This window comes from Helianthus annuus, chromosome 16 (genome assembly GCF_002127325.2).
Source record: "Helianthus annuus cultivar XRQ/B chromosome 16, HanXRQr2.0-SUNRISE, whole genome shotgun sequence".
In the NCBI taxonomy this organism is placed as follows: Eukaryota; Viridiplantae; Streptophyta; class Magnoliopsida; order Asterales; family Asteraceae; genus Helianthus; species Helianthus annuus.
This window is the reverse complement of record NC_035448.2, coordinates 95,794,296-95,812,144: the sequence shown is the minus strand read 5'-3', so window position 1 is coordinate 95,812,144 and position 17,849 is coordinate 95,794,296.

The following is a 17,849-nucleotide window of genomic DNA, read 5'->3' as shown; positions in this document are numbered from 1 at the left end:
CCTTGAGGGACTATGTGAATAGGTTTAGCCGGGAATCCTTGGATATCCCGCACCTTGATGTCGCAACAGCTGTGCAGGCTTTCAAGATGGGATTGCAGAAAGATTCCCAATTTTACCAGGATCTTGTGATGAATCCTTGTAGGAATCTGGATGAAGCTCGTAACAGGGCATTGAGATATATCAGGCTGGAGGATGATAAGAAAATGCAAGAGAGGATGAATGCATCCTCAACATATGAACCAACTAACAGGAAGTCAGAATCCTCGTATAAACCATACCGCTCTAAGCCATATGGTAGAAATGATAACAAGAAAATGAATGCTGTTGAAGACGAGGATCCTGAAAAATATCCTAAATTATCTGAATATTGCTTTTCTGTTAACATTCCAGAATTAATGTATGTTATGCAGGGTTTAGGAGACAAAGCTAGGTGGCCTCGAAAGAACCAACGAAAAGCTGATTGGAAGGATAAATCCAAATGGTGTGCCTTCCATGAAGATTTTGGTCATGTGACTGAGGATTGCATTACTCTAAGAAACGAAATAAGTTATCTTCTGAGCAAGGGATATCTGAAGGATCTCATAGGAAGAAAGAAGAATAAGGGTCAGGATACGGAGAAGGATCCTGAACGAGCGGCATCACCTCCTACGGATGCTAAGATAATCAACTTTATTTCGGGAGGATCCGACATTTGTGGGACTTCGTACTCTTCGGCCAAGAGGCATGCAAAGGAGGCTAAGACTGAAAGGGGAGATAAACCAGCCAGGATGACAACCCTTACAACTGACAAAGTGATCACTTTCGACACTGATGACCGGGATACTGTGCAGGATCCTCACCATGATGCTCTCGTAATAACATTGTATGTTGCTAACCATTTTGTAAGCAGGATATTGGTGGACAACGGTAGCTCTGTCAATATAATTCAGCTGGAAACATTGAAGAGGATGAATGTATCTCCAATGGACATTACTGTCACACCCCCAAGATCCACCCACGGAGTATCACCGCTTGGAGGCGAGACTGACCAGGATCAAGCCACCAATCATATTGAACTATATATATATATATATAAATGTAATTCAACCAAACAAATATGAAAGGTGTTCAAAACATAAGTATAATATCAACGTTTAGCGGAAGCATAAAAGTAAACCCAACATAAGTATAAGGATGTAATGTCATAAACGTTTAACAAAGCATTCACGATCCTTCTCCACAACGACCGCTCCTCCCAGTGCAAGCTCCATGTATACCTAACGACCTGCGAGGCATGTAACAGAGGGTCAACAACTAGTTGAGCGAGTTCACAGTGGGTTGTTTAGTAATAGTGTTCATTTCGTAAAACGTTTGTTAGTTTAGTAACCCATGTATCGTTTATAATTACATCGCGGCCCTCCAGGCATGTGTGCGAAGTTTAGTATCAGTATCGCGGCCATTCCAGGCATGTGTGCGAAGATCAGTATCAGTATCGCGGCCATTACAGGCATGTGTGCGAAGAGTAGTGGGGGCTTCCCCATGTATCACTAGTCTAGCAGTATCTATAAGTGACCTTTCCCAACCGAGGTCAGTAATCCATAATTTCGCAATAACAACGTAAGAACAAATAACCATTTAATCCCATTCCCTACCCCGGGAATCCCATGCGTTGGTAAGAGTGTGAACTCACCTTGGTTTGCTCGGTATGCTAAGTATTTGCACACAAGTAATCAGTCAAGTCCTATAGTACGCACGTGTACATAATCAGTTTGTATTCAAGAAGTTCGCACATAAGTATATTCACAGCGAATAATGAGTCAATGATCACCAAGTAGCACAAAGCACGTATTCAAGTACATACAAGTCATGCGCAACACTTAACTGCAGTTAACTAACTTGGTTAACTCTTAACAGAATTAAACTAAGTTACTGTGCAAATTACCCATTCGGCGAAACACCCTTGTTTCGCCGTGAATTCCCGTCGACGAAACACCACTGTTTCGTCGTTATAACCCTTGGCGAAACACACATCGTTTCGTCGTGACTGGCCTCGACGAAACACCCCTTTTATTTCGTCGCACTCATTTCGTCAGGATGTGCGTTTCGTCTACAAATGTCAGTTACGTCATCAACATATCTGTTACAACAATTAACTCAGAAACCCTAATCATCGGTTCATCATCCGGCAATCATACAATCATCATCATACAGCAAACATCATACAGAAGCATACAGTAATCATTGAGTCAAAAGCCCGGTTCCCATACATAACATATGACCGACAGGAACATCAAACCCGTTCACATACAATCACGGTATTAGATTCAGCATCATCAGTTAATTTTATTTCATCAGTCAACATTTTATTCGGTTTGACAACAACATGCATCATGCTTAAACATTAATCAATTCGTCAAGATCATAACATCCATCGTTAATCATCACCGACAATCCCTAATCTATACCAAACGGTTAATAAGGAATCATGAAAGTCACATATTCACATCCATTCCAGAAATCAAACAAGCATATACATAGGCATATAACGAATAATCAAAGCATTAATGAAACCGAGTTACGAACACGCACTCACCGAGATGAAAGGAACGATGAGTTGATCGCTAAAGGGCTTGGGGAAACACACACAGCTGCCGTCACACTTGGGAGAGAGTTTTAGGGTTTCAGATTGTTAAACGTGTGAAACTGAACTCGTTTCCCGTAAATATACACGAAACAGCGTTATGGGCCCTTTGTGGGCTTCGCGTAACCCTGGGCCGGCGAAACAGCCTGTTTCGTCGAGAGGCAAATAACGAAACACAATCTGTTTCGTCGAGTGGTTATTGGCGAAACACATCTTGTTTCGTCGGGCCATTTTATAGTTTAAATAGTTAAGTCTTTCAACAAGTTCCATAGTAAACCACTAAGCACATAAACATGTAATAATCACAATGCGTTTTATCATAACACGTTGTGTATAGATACAAAGCAAACAAGTCAATTAAGTAAACAATCAAACAGTCAACGTGCAATAAATGCGAAAGTAGAATCTCGGGAACTCGAGTTGTCACATTATCCCCAACTTGAAAGAAATTTCGTCCCGAAATTTAGCATGCGGTTACTTAGGAAGCTAGGTAAGTTGTATCGTTTACTGGTTTTCCTGGGGTGTCAAATCATCCCCCCGTTGATTTGGAATTTCGTCCCGAAATTCTGTAGTAGCTTCAGCCTCAGTAGTAGTTGCATTGTTCTGGAATAACTGGGGATATTTGAGTTCCATTTGATCTTCTCGTTCCCAGGTATACTCTGGGCCACGACGGGAGTTCCAACGAACTCGAACAAGAGGTATTCTGGTGTTCTTGAGTACCTTAACATCCCGGTCCGTGATTTCAACAGTTTCCTCGACGAAATGTAACTGTTCGTCGATAGTGAGTTCCTTCAAAGGAACTATGAGGGTCTCATCTGACAGACACTTATTCAGATTCGACACGTGGAAAACGTTGTGAACTGCACCGAGTTCTACTGGTAGGTTTAGTTTGTAGGCCACTTTGCCTATTCTTTCTACGATTTCGAACGGTCCGACATACCGTGGATTGAGCTTGCCTCGTTTGCCAAAACGAACTACACCCTTCTAGGGTGAGACTTTGAGTAGCACTCGATCCCCAACTTGGAACTCGAGTGGTTTCCTGCGCTTATCAGCGTAGCTTTTCTGACGGTCACGAGCCGCCGCCATGCGTTTTCGTATCTGTGCAATCCGTTCGGTAGCATCAACTACCATTTCTGGGCCTGTGATCTGACTATCCCCCACCTCTGCCTAACAGAGAGGTGACTGGCATTTACGTCCGTATAATGCCTCGAATGGAGTGGCTTGAATGCTGGTGTGGTAACTGTTATTGTACGAGAACTCCACTAGCGGGAGATGTTTTTCCCAGCTGTTGCCGAAATCGATAACACATGCCCGAAGCATGTCTTCAAGAGTTTGTATAGTGTGCTTAGATTGCCCATCCGTCTGAGGGTGATAAGCTGTGCTCATGTCTAATCGTGAGCCGAAAGATTTGTGCATTGCTTGCCACAGTTCTGAAGTGAATCGTGCATCACGGTCCGAAATAATAGAGGTTGGCACTCCGTGCCTTGAAACAACTTCTTTCAAGTATACGTCTGCTAAAGTAGAGAATTTGTCTGTTTCTTTGATAGCCAAGAAGTGAGCAGACTTTGTGAGTCGATCCACGATCACCCAAATAGTATCGTTCCCACGCTGGGATCTAGGCATGCCAGTAACAAAATCCATGGAAATTTCTTCCCATTTCCATTGTGGTATCCTCGGTTGCTGAAGTAGGCCTGACGGTTTCTGGTATTCTGTCTTGACTCTCGCACAGGTCAGACACTTGCCAACGTAAGTCGCTATGTGGGCCTTCATGCTAGGCCACCAATACGTAGTTCTGAGATCGTGGTACATTTTATCCGAATCTGGATGTACCGAGTAGCGAGACTTATGAGCTTCGTCCATTACAAGCTCGTGTAAGTTGCCATAAAGTGGGACCCAAATACGCCCCGTTACATAATAGGCGCCGTCTTCCTTTTGTTCTAAACGTTGCCTTGAGTCGCGTAAGGCTTCAGCCCTGACGTTTTCCGGTTTCAATGCTTCTACCTGAGCATCTTTTATCTGTGCAGGAAGACTAGACTGAATAGTAAGTTGCAATGCTCGCACGCGTCTAGGTGCAGTATCCTTTCGACTGAGGGCGTCAGCCACAACATTGGCTTTGCCTGGATGATACTTGATAGCGCATTCATAATCGTTAAGTAGCTCAACCCATCGATGTTGTCGCATGTTCAATTCCTTCTGCTTGAAGATATGCTCGAGACTCCTGTGATCGGTGTAGATAGAGCACTTGGTACCGTACAGGTAATGTCGCCATATCTTAAGCGCGAAAACAACAGCTCCAGTTCTAAGTCGTGTGTAGTGTAGTTCCGTTCGTGAACCTTAAGTTGGCGTGAAGCGTAGGCAATGACTTTATCCCGTTGCATCAACACACACCCAAGACCCTGAATCAACGCGTCGCAGTAGACCACAAAATCGTCTGTGCCCTCTGGCAATGAGAGAATAGGTGCGCTGCATAGTCTATCCTTTAAGTGTTGGAAAGCTGTTTCCTGTGTACTACCCCAACGATAAGTAACACTTTTCTGTGTCAGTAGTGTAAGCGGCTGTGCATTCTTTGAGAAGTCTTTGATGAACCGTCTGTAATAACCCGCCAAACCCAGGAATTGGCGTATTTCCGTTGGTGTACGCGGTACAGGCCAGTTCCTGATCGAGTCTACCTTGGATGGATCGACATGAATCCCATCCTTGTTTACCACGTGGCCTAGAAAGTGGACTTCATGAAGCCAGAAGTCGCATTTTGAAAACTTGGCGTACAGTTGCTCCTTTCGAAGAAGTTCCAAGATGAGTCGCAAGTGCTGTTCGTGTTCCTCCTGACTCTTGGAATAGATTAGGATGTCATCGATGAAAACGATCACAAACTTGTCTAAGTAAGGCTTGCACACCCTGTTCATAAGATCCATGAAGACTGCAGGTGCGTTCGTTAATCCGAATGGCATGACGAGAAACTCGTAGTGGCCGGCGAGTTCTGAATGCTGTTTTGGAGAAGTCCTCATCCCGGACTCTCAGCTGATGGTAACCTGACCTCAGATCTATCTTTGAGTAGTAGCTTGACCCTTGCAGCTGGTCGAACAAGTCATCAATACGTGGAAGAGGATAGCGGTTCTTCACTGTCACCTTGTTCAGTTCGCGGTAATCGATGCACATCCTGAAGGTACCATCCTTCTTTTTCACAAATAATACTGGAGCTCCCCAGGGTGAAGAGCTAGGACGAATAAAACCCTTATCCAAGAGTTCTTGCAGTTGTGTAGATAGTTCTTCCAGTTTAGTTGGAGCTAAGCGATACGGTGCACGAGCTATTGGTGTTGCTCCTGGAGCTAGTTCAATCTGGAATTCGACCTGGCGATGAGGCGGTAGCCCAGGTAAATCTTCAGGAAATACTTGAGGAAAATCGTGTACAACTGGGATATCCTCTAATTTCTTCTCTTTCGCTGACGCATCTGTAACAAGTGCCAAAATGGCAGTGTGGCCCTTTCGCAGACATTTCTGAGCCTTCAGGAAGGAGATGATGCCAACCACGGCACCACTCTTGTCGCCTTAAACTTCAAGAGGTTCTTTACCAGAACGGGGAATATGAACTATCTTCTCCTTGCATAAGATCTCTGCTTGTTGTTGGGATAACCAATCCATACCAATGACGATGTCGAAACTATCCAGAACTATAGGAATGAGATCGATGGAGAAAGTCTGGCCCGCTAAGACGATGTTACAACCCTTGACTACATGTGTGGCCTCTAAACTTTTACCATTGGCTAACTCTATGACATGTTTGGTGTTTAGGGGTGTTGGCGTACGTTTTAACATTTGACTAACTTTTAGAGACACATAACTGGTATCCGCACCCGAATCAAACAATACGGTAACATAAAAGTCGTCGAGAAGAAACTTACTCATAACCACGATAGGATCATTCCTTGCGTCACCCTGCCCCAGCACGAACACACGACCCCTAGCATCGTTGCCGTTGTTGTTTCCCCCGTTGTTGTTCCCATTGCCCGGATTATTGTTATTGTTGTTGTTGTTGTTGTTCTGGTTTTGGTTTAACTGAGGGCAGTCACGTTTGAAGTGGCCTTCAGCACCACATTGATAGCATCCTCTGTTGCCTCGCTGCTGTTGCTGTTGCTGGTTTCGTCGAGCAGGTGGTTGTTGTTGTTGATTCTGATTCGCAGGTCGTGAGCTCCTGCAATCTTTAGCCTCATGACCAAACTTGAGGCACCGCTGACAACGACCCTTGTTGCACTGGCCGTTGTGGTGCTTGTTGCAAGTATTGCACCTTGGGAGGTTTCCTCGATATCCACCCTGTCTTTGATTACCCGAAGATTACTGACCAGGGCTCTGGTAGTTATCAGTCTTGCGCTGCTGAACCTGAGACTAAGTTGTAGCTGAGCCTTTGCTGGAATCCCCATCCCATTTCCGCTTGTTATCACTGGGAGTAGCGGAAGTAGTAGTATCGGTAGCACTGATACGTTTAGGCAGCCTGTTCTGTTCCACTGCCTGATCTGTGAGGCGATGAGCAAGACGCTGAATATCCTGGATATTATCAAGGTTGACCGATGTCACGTGGCTTTGAATTTCTGGTGCCAGCCCTTTGAGATACAACTCAATACGTCTGATAGGAGGGTCCACCATAGTTGGACACAGAACGGCCAGCTCGTTTGACCTTTTAGTATATGCCTCAATTTCCGACCCAGTCATCTTCAAATGAAAGAACTCCACCTCTAACTTGTGGATGTCGCCACATGTGCAGTATTCCCGTTTGATTAGCTCTTTGAAATCATTTCAAGGGGTGGTGTTAGCAGCTGCCAACCCTAAAAGCTAAACTTCCGCATTCCACCAAGTCAGCGCAATTCCTTCCAGTGTGCCAGTGGCGTACTTCACCCTGCGAGCCTCAGGGCATTCACACATCTCAAACACAGACTCGAGCTTTTCAAACCAATGGAGGAGTCCCACTACTCCCTCCGTGCCACTGAATGTGCTTGGACGACAGTCCATGAAATTCTTGAAAGTGCAAACAGGTGGCTGAGCGAGTTGACCTATTGTGTATTAGAACAGGACAAGGTTAAACACAAGAGTTGGTTTAGGAGTGTAGGATCTAAAGATCCTAGTGTGAGTTACGACTGCAGGGTATACCTCCTGCTTGTGCGGCTGCAAGTGCCGCAACAACTTCTTCGTTAATGAGAGCCGTCAACTGGGCTTGTGTCAAGTTAATGCGTCCAGCCATGATCTTTATAGCAAAGGTAACATATATGAGAGAGCGTTCACGAATAGTGCGATGACAGAAGAGAGTAAGCACACAAGTGTTCTCAAGCAATAACAAATAGTAGGCAATGTAATCTAAGCATACCACGAGCAAAGTTCTATGTAATTCTAGCAAGTAGGCAATGTAAACATGAATAGTAGTACCTAGGGTGTTGAGCCTTGCACGTGGAGCGAAGCGTCGTTGTGCATCGTGGAGCACTGTTCTGGTTATAGTCTGGTTTTTAATAAAAACGTTTTCCCCATATTAAAACCAAGTTCTCTATAACCAATGGCTCTGATACCAATCTGTCACACCCCCAAGATCCACCCGTGGAGTATCACTGCGTGAGACTGACCAGGATCAAGCCACCAATCATATTGAACTATATATATATATATATATATATATATATATATATATATATATATATATATATATATATATATATATATATATATATATATATATATATATATATATATATATATATATAAATGTAATTCAACCAAACAAATATGAAAGGTGTTCAAAACATAAGTATAATATCAACGTTTAGCGGAAGCATAAAAGTAAACCCAGCATAAGTATAAGTATGTAATGTCATAAACGTTTAACAAAGCATTCACGATCCTTGTCCACAACGACCGCTCCTCCCAGTGCAAGCTCCATGTATACCTAACGACCTGCAAGGCATGTAACAGAGGGTCAACAACTAGTTGAGCGAGTTCACAGTGGGTTGTTTAGTAATAGTGTTCATTTCGTAAAACGTTTGTTTGTTTAGTAACCCATGTATCGTTTATAATTACATCACGGCCCTCCAGGCATGTTTGCGAAGATTAGTGGGAATTTCCCATGTATTGTAGACTAGTTTTATTTGTATCGCGGCCCTCCAGGCATGTGTGCGAAGTTTAGTATCAGTATCGCGGCCATTCCAGGCATGTGTGCGAAGATCAGTATCAGTATCGCGGCCATTACAGGCATGTGTGCGAAGAGTAGTGGGGGCTTCCCCATGTATCACTAGTCTAGCAGTATCTATAAGTGACCTTTCCCAACCGAGGTCAGTAATCCATAATTTCCCAATAACAACGTAAGAACAAATAACCATTTAATCCCATTCCCTACCCCGGGAATCCCATGCCTTGGTAAGAGTGTGAACTCACCTTGGTTTGCTCGGTATGCTAAGTATGTGCACACAAGTAATCAGTCAAGTCCTATAGTACGCATGTGTACATAATCAGTTTGTATTCACGAAGTTCGCACATAAGTATATTCACAGCGAATAATGAGTTAATGATCACCAAGTAGCACAAAGCACGTATTCAAGTACATACAAGTCATGCGCAACACTTAACTGCAGTTAACTAACTGGGTTAACACTTAACTGCAATCATACAATCATCATCATACAGCAAACATCATACAGAAGCATACAGTAATCATTGAGTCAAAAGCCAGGTTCCCATACTTAACATATGACTGACAGGAACATCAAACCCGTTCACATACAATCACGGTATTAGATTCAGCATCATCAGTTAATTTTATTTCATCAGTCAACATTCTATTCGGTTTGACAACAACATGCATCATGCTTAAACATTAATCAATTCGTCAAGATCATAACATCCATCGTTAATCATCACCGACAAACCCTAATCTATACCAAACGGTTAACAAGGAGTCATGACAGTCACGTATTCACATCCATTCCAGAAATCAAACAAGCATATACATAGGCATATAACGAATAATCAAAGCATTAATGAAACCGAGTTACGAACACGCACTCACCAAGATGAAAGGAACGATGAGTTGATCGCTAAAGGGCTTGGGGAAACACACACAGCTGTCGTCACACTTGGGAGAGAGTTTTAGGGTTTCAGATTGTTAAACGTGTGAAACTGAACTCGTTTCCCGTAAATATACACGAAACAGCGTTCTGGGCCCTTAATGGGCTTCGCGTAACCCTGGGCCGGCGAAACAGCCTGTTTCGTCGAGAGGCAAATGACGAAACACAATCTGTTGTGATGGACCCCCTATCCTGCTATAACATCATACTGGGCAGGCCATGGATACATGACATGAAGGTCGTCCCATCAACCTATCATCAGTGTATCAAGATCCCTACTCCTTGAGGGGTTGTCAAGGTGGAAAGTGATCAACAGGAGGCAAAGGATTGTTACTCATCCTCGATGAAATCCTCAACCAAGCCCAATGCAGCATAGCAATTAAAGATACGAGCCGAGGATATCGCGGAGGCTTTAGAACATGATGTTAAGAAAATTATCATGGACCAGGATAATCTGGATATCTCGATGCTCGTAGGAACCAATATCCCTTAAGATATTGAGGATCACCTTACCAACCTTTTGAAATGCAGGATGACAACATTCGCATGGAAGCACGAGGATATGACAGGTATATCCAAAGACATTATCACTCACAAGCTTGGAATTGACAGGTCTTTCAAGCCTGTCCAGCAAAAGAGAAGGAAGTTTGCTCCAGAACGAAACATAGTTATTCAAGAAGAGGTTGAAAGACTATTGAAACCCAAGATGATCAGAGAAGTCAAATTTCCCAAATGGCTGGCAAATGTGGTAGTGGTTCAAAAGAAGAATGGGAAATGGAGAGTTTGTGTAGATTACACAGACTTGAATAAGGCTTGTCCCAAAGACCCATTTCCTCTTCCTCATATTGATGCAATGGTGGATGCTACCGCTGGCCACGAGATGTTAACCTTCATGGATGCATCCTCAGGATTTCAGCAGATTCAAATGGAGCCTTCGGACCAAGAGGATACTGCCTTCATGACACCAACATGTATTTATTGTTATACTGCTATGCCTTTCGGTTTGAAAAATACAGGTGCAACATACCAGAGATTGGTGAACATGATGTTCAAAGATAAGCTGGGGGACATAATGGAGGTATACATCGATGATATGGCGGTAAAATCTAAAAAGGCTGAGGATCACCTCCAGGATATTAAGGGAGCATTTGATATCCTGGATCAATATAACATGAAGCTAAATCCTGCCAAGTGCCATTTTGGAGTGGGGGCAGGAAAGTTTCTAGGATATATGGTAACTAAAAGGGGGATAGAAGCGAGCCCGGAACAGATCAACGCCATCCTAGATATCAAATCACCTTCTAACATGAAGGATGTTCAAAGGCTGTCAGGACGAGCAGCAGCACTAAACAGATTTATCTCAAGATCCTCGGAGAAATGTAAAGAATTTTATGATATCCTGGAGAAAAACAAGAAATTCGAATGGGGAGAGAAGCATGAAGCAGCCTTGCAGGATTTGAAGCAGTATCTTTCAACCGCACCTCTATTGATGAAGCCTAAGGATGGTGAACCATTATCCCTGTATCTTGCAGTATCAGTGAATGCAGTAAGTGTTGTCCTTGTAAAGGATCATGAAGGTCAGCAGTATCCTGTTTATTATGTTAGCAAAAGTTTATTAGATGCTGAAACTAGATATTCTCATTTAGAAAAGTTAATATTGGCCCTAGTTATGCATCAACGAAGCTTAGACATTATTTTGAAACACATAGGATTCATGTTAAAACTAATTATCCTGTTAAAAATGTGCTTAGGAAACCAGAGATGTCAGGTAGGATGGCTAAGTGGTTAGTGAAGTTGAGTGCTTATGACTTAGTATATGAACCCAGGAATGCCATAAAATCGCAGGCCCTAGCCGACTTTGTGGCTGATTTCAGTAGTGACATTCAGGATGAGGTAGACCTAGAAGTCCAACAATTAGGAGAATCCTCAGGATCCTGGACATTGTACACTGATGGAGCATCTAATGTTAGAGGAGTAGGACTGGGAATACTACTAAAATCGCCACAGGGGGACATATTACCCCAGGCTATTAGGTGTGAATTCCCTGCTACCAATAACGAAGCAGAATATGAGGCTTTAATTGCAGGATTAGAACTAGCTAAAAATATGAATATCAAGAATTTGCAAGTATATGTTGACTCCTTGTTAATTACTAATCATTTTAATGGATCCTATGCAGTTAAGGGTGAGAAATTAATCGAATACCTCGATATCCTTAAAAAGTTAGCAGGATATTTTGATGTTTTTACACTTGAACAGGTACCAAGGGAAGATAATGTGACATCTGTGTCTCTTCAACCATCAAACAAATACCAAACCAATGAAATATTGTATTTCATAATTTGGGATTTGTAAAAATATGTGTATCATTTGCACATATCAACTCTTGTTCGATTTCGGGCTCTAAATCGCTTTCTAGAAGGTTATACGCGCACTGATGCGTAAATATAACCAGTTTAATGCAACAAACACTCTGGAATAGTGACATAGGCTTAACATACCCTAAATATCCTATACATAACTTAGAAATAAGTTTTGGATGGTTTGGTATGCCGAAATCAAGTCTATTCGCTTATAGGGACTAAATTCGACAAACTGCGAAAGTATGTCAATTTGAACTGTAACGAACATTCCGGAACTTGACCATAAGTTAAACATACCCTAAATATCCTTTAAATAGCTTAGAAATAGGCTTTGAGGTGTTCGGTGTGCTAAAATAAACTTTTTGGTCATTCAAGGACGAAAAGCGTAAAAAAGTGCATAAGTTTGCATTTTCGCGCATAACTTACGTTCTGAATACATTCGGACATCCGAAAATTTATGCAAGCATTAAAATATTTTATTTTAGTGTTTGGCATGAGAAAAATCCATTCGTCGCGCAATTTGGATCGTCTTTCGCGCTTATGCGTATTCCGTCGTAATTAAGCGAACATCGCGATCGTACGACCAAACGAACCAACATCCGGAATATTTTTGAGCATGTTTCAAGTCCCCTACACTTTAACTTCATCTTAGAGCCTTTAAATGAGGTTAACGGGGCTTAAACGTGCCAAAAATGGGCCAAATTGCTTGTTTCTGAAGTGCAGGGACTAAAACTGCAATTTCTGAACTGTGACCCTCAGGCGGGGCGCGTAAGATCCCATGTATGTCTTACACGGGCCGCGTGGCCTCCCCAGATGTGCAAAATCAGTTTTAATAGCTGTTATGCACTCCAAACCCAATTGCAAATGGTATTTTCAATCCATGGTGTTAGGGCAGGATTTTAATGACCTATGATCCTTACATGATATCCTAACAAGTGATCCTTGTTTCTTTGGCAGATAGTGATCCTCAGAAGAGCTTCAGGATCAGGATCATGGATCATCCTAAGGATCCTCATACTAACGATTGCTCTCTTTGAATTTAATGTTGTTTTGCAGGAATTACGAGTTGGACCTGGTCTTAGCAACGTTATCAAGGAATCTTTCACGTTGATTTCGCACATGCATAGCCGGAAATAGACGTTGTGGAGAATATGGAAACTTAGCACAAATTGCGGGCAATTAGTTAGGCTAAATTTACTTCTATTTCTAAAGGGGTAACGAGCTAATAGTTAGGTGACTTACCTAAATTCAACCACACACACACTTATATAAATAGCACTCTTGAGCATTCGGAAGACACAACACATTTCTCACACGCTCTAGCATACGATACTATAGTGATCCTTGTACTTAGCTCGTTACTATCCAAAAGTTGTAAACATTGTTTATTATATTGAAGTTTGGTGATTGGTAGTTTCCATCACCCGAGGTTTTTTATGCCGGAGATCATTCATTGATCAAGGGCTTTTTCCTCGTATAAATCCTTGTGTCACTTGTACAATTTTCATTTAAGTGATCCTTATCTTGGTTCATCATACCAAGCATCATTCCCCGTTTACAAAGAGTTTGGTTGCATTATCCTTGTGTGATTTTCAACCAAAACAGTTTGGCGCCCACCGTGGGGCAATTGGTGCTTCATTCATAAGAAAGTTTGTCTGTTGGTGATCATTCCGGAGTGTTGCATGGCTTCATCGTTGAAGAATACCTCCACAGCAATGTCTGCAGTCAATTCACCTAAGGGCGTTCCACCTTTGCCTCCACCACCAGCTGGATCTCAGAAAAATGCTGAGAAGAGACCAACTCCTATTTTCTCTAAACCTTCATCTTCTTCTGCTCTAACTTCTTCTGCTCCCAGTACTAGTGATATATTTACTTTGATTTTGCAGATGAGGGATCGTATGCAGCAGCAGGATGAAACTAATGACAGGATCCTCAAGGAAATCGGAGATCTCAAAAGGCAAAAGAAAACGGCAGAGGATCATTCCCCACTGATGCCCAAATCTTTGAATTTTGATACTCCGATGATTACTTCTCAGCCATCAGAGGTCCCAGACATTCAACATGTGGGTGGACCAAAAGGAGTGCACCTCCGCTCAGCAAAACTGACTCAGGCATCAGGCTCATATTTCCAGCCGGCAGGATCCTATCCTCAGCATATGGGATCCTTCGTGAATTCATGAGCCTACTCGGGAGCGCAGCAATTTCAAGGATCCTCCTTTATTCCAGGATCATCCCAGGTTCAAGGATCCTCCTTTGTTCCAGGATTATCCCAGGGTCAAGGATCCTCTCTCGTTCCAGGATCATCCCAGTTTCAAGGATCCCTCCAGATGCCAGGATCCTCGAAGAGTTTGCAGACAGGAAGTTCAGATGTCCATCAAGGAGATTTTATTCCGATGCAGACCATTGCTTCCACTGGTCCCTCCATTATCCCAGAATCCCAGCAATACGGATTCACATCCAATGTTCCTAACTTGAACCCGATGGGAGGTAACACTTTTAATAATTCTCTTACCACTAACCATGGATTCATGCAGGATACGGGTATCAACCATGCTATGGCCAGAGAACTGCAGAAACTGAAGGATATGATATCAAGTGTTCCAGGGGTAGTCAAACCTATCCCGGAGATTGCAGATGGAAGCCATAAGGTATCTCGTTTTGCACCACCAATTTGTGATCCTGAGATAGCCAAAAGATTCCATATTCCAACTATGAAGCTGTATGATGGTACAACGGATCCTGAGGAACACATAGCACAATACAGGGAGAGGATGGAGATCAATCCAATACCAGAAAGGTTAAAGGAAGCATGCCTATGCAAGGGATTTGGATCTACACTTACTGGATCAGCTCTTAAATGGCTGCTAAGTCTTCCCCCTTACTCTATTACTTCGTTTGCTAATTTAGTTAACTTATTCAATAATCAATTTTCTTGTAGCAGAAAATTTGAACGATTGACTAGTGATTTATATAGGATAACTCAGGGTCATAATGAATCATTGAGGGATTATATAACCAAATTTAGTAAAGAATCCTTGGACATTCCCAACTTGGATGTGGCCACAGCTGTTGAGGCCTTCAAAATGGGATTGCTTAGGGATTCACTGTTCTATGATGATCTTGTTATAACACCATGCAGGAACCTAGACGAAGTAAGGACTCGGGCCCTCAGGTTCATCCGGCTAGAGGATGACAAGAGGATCCAGGAGAGACAAGTAGGATCCCCAAAACAAGAAAAGCAAGGATCCTCTTTCAAGAACAACAAATTCAAATCCTACAACAGAACTGACAACCAGAACGTGCATGTTGTTGACCAAGAAGAGGATGATGAGGATTATCCTCCAATTTCTGAATACTGTTTTTCCGTTGATAACCATGAACTAATCCTTGCAATGCAGAATTTAGGAGAAAAAGCCAGATGGCCCAGAAAAAATGACAAACCAGCCGCAGCTAAAGATAAATCAAAGTGGTGTGCATACCACGAGGATTTTGGGCATTTGACAGAAGAATGCATCACATTAAGAAAGGAAATTGGATATCTGCTGAGCAAGGGGCATTTGAAAGAGTTGTTGGGAAGAAAAAAGCAAAGGACTCAGGATCCCGAAAGGATCCCTGAAAAAGCTCCAGCCCCTCCGGCAGATGCACAAGTTATAAACTTTATTTCCGGAGGATCTGACATCTGTGGTACATCCTTTTCAGCAGCTAAAAGGCATGCAAAGGAAGCTAAAATGGATAATGGAGAAAGACCTATTCGAACATCAAGTGTCTCGGAAGGAAAAATCATAACCTTTGATGAGGATGATAGAATTAACATCCAGGATCCTCATCATGATAGTTTAGTTATTACCTCTTTATTTCTAACCATTTTGTCCGCAGGATCCTTATTGACGAAGGAAGTTCGGTAAACATTATCCAGCTTGATGTTCTGAAGAAAATGGGTATTCCTGAATCAGACATCACACCAAGATCCTCCGTGCTTGTGGGATTTAGTGGCGAAACTAAGAAAACCCTGGGGGACATCAAACTCCCAATTTATGTGGAAGGATTACATAATTATCAAAAGTTTTGTGTTATTGACTGTTTATCTTGTTGTAATGTTATCCTTGGCAGGCCCTGGATACACGATATGAAGGCATTCCCATCCACATACCATCAATGTGTGAAGCTCCCTAGCCCTTGGGGAATAATCAAAATCGACAGTGATCAGCAGGAGGCTAAGGATTGTTACACCTCATCAATGAAACCAGCCTCGAAATCAAGGGAGCAATAGCAATTAAAGTATCCTCCAAGGGATGTCTTGGAGGCAAGAGAGAAGGATGTGGACGAAATACTATTGGATCCTGATGATCATGAATCCAAAATCTATATCGGGTCAGGGATCGTTGGACAAATGAAAGAAGACATTGTATCCTTCCTCAAAAGAAGAAAATCTACCTTTGCATGGAAACATGAGGATATGACAGGTATATCTAAGGATATTATCACTCATAAACTTGGCATTGATAGGTCAGTTAAACCCATCCATCAAAAAAGGAGGAAGTTTGCACCAGAAAGAAATGCCATTATCTAGGAAGAGGTAGAAAGATTACTACGAGCAGGTATGATTAGAGAAATGCAGGTGCAACATATCAAAGGCTGGTGAATATGATGTTCAAGGATCAAATTGGACAAACTATGGAAGTGTACATAGACGATATGGTGGTGAAATCCAAAAAAGCTGAGGATCACCTAAGGGACTTGGAGGAAGCATTTGATATCCTTGATAATTATAACATGAAGCTTAATCCTTCAAAATGTCACCTTGGTGTTAAAGCAGGTAAATTCTTGGGATATATGGTAACCCAGAGGGGCATTGAAGCAAGCCCGGAACAAATCAAAGCATTGGTGAATATCAAATCCCCTGCCAACGCTAAGGATGTGCAAAGACTAACAGGCAGGATAGCAACTTTAAACAGATTTATATCCAAATCCTCAGAAAAGTGTAAGAATTCTATGATATCCTAAGAAAAAACAAGAAATTCGAATGGACTGAAAAGCATGAGAATGCTTTACAAGCCCTCTAAGAATACATGTCCTCAGCCCCAGCATTGATGAAACCAGAAAAAGGAGATGTGTTATCCTTATATCTTGCGGTATCCTCAAAAGCAGAAACCAGAGATGTCCGGAAGGATGGCTAAGTGGGCAGTAAAGCTTAGTGCCCATGATATAAGATATGAGCCTAGAACAGCCATCAAATCTCAAGCATTAGCAGAATTTGTGGCTGATTTCAGTAGTGATCTACAAAAGGAAGCTGAATTAGAAGTCCAGCAGCTGGATGAGACCAAGGATCCTTGGATACTACATACTGATGGATCCTCAAATGTTAAAGGCACAGGGCTTGGTATACTACTAAAATCACCACAGGGGGACATAATACCCCACTCCATAGTCTGTGAGTTCCAAGCCACTAATAATGAGGCTGAATATGAAGCCTTGATTGCTGGTTTGCAAATTGCTAAGCATATGGGGATCAGGTATCTTGAGGTATACGTGGATTCATTGTTAATCACTAATCACTTTAATGGATCCTATGCTGTTAAAGGTGAAAAACTAACCAAATATTTAGAGATAGTCAAAGAATTGGCACCCTCCTTTGCTTTCTTCAGTTTGACACAGGTACCAAGGGAAGAAAATACAGAAGCTGATGCATTGGCCAATCTAGGATCATCTTTGAAGATCCCAGAGGATATAAGTGTTAGGGCTGGATTTTTATAATACGTGATCCATACA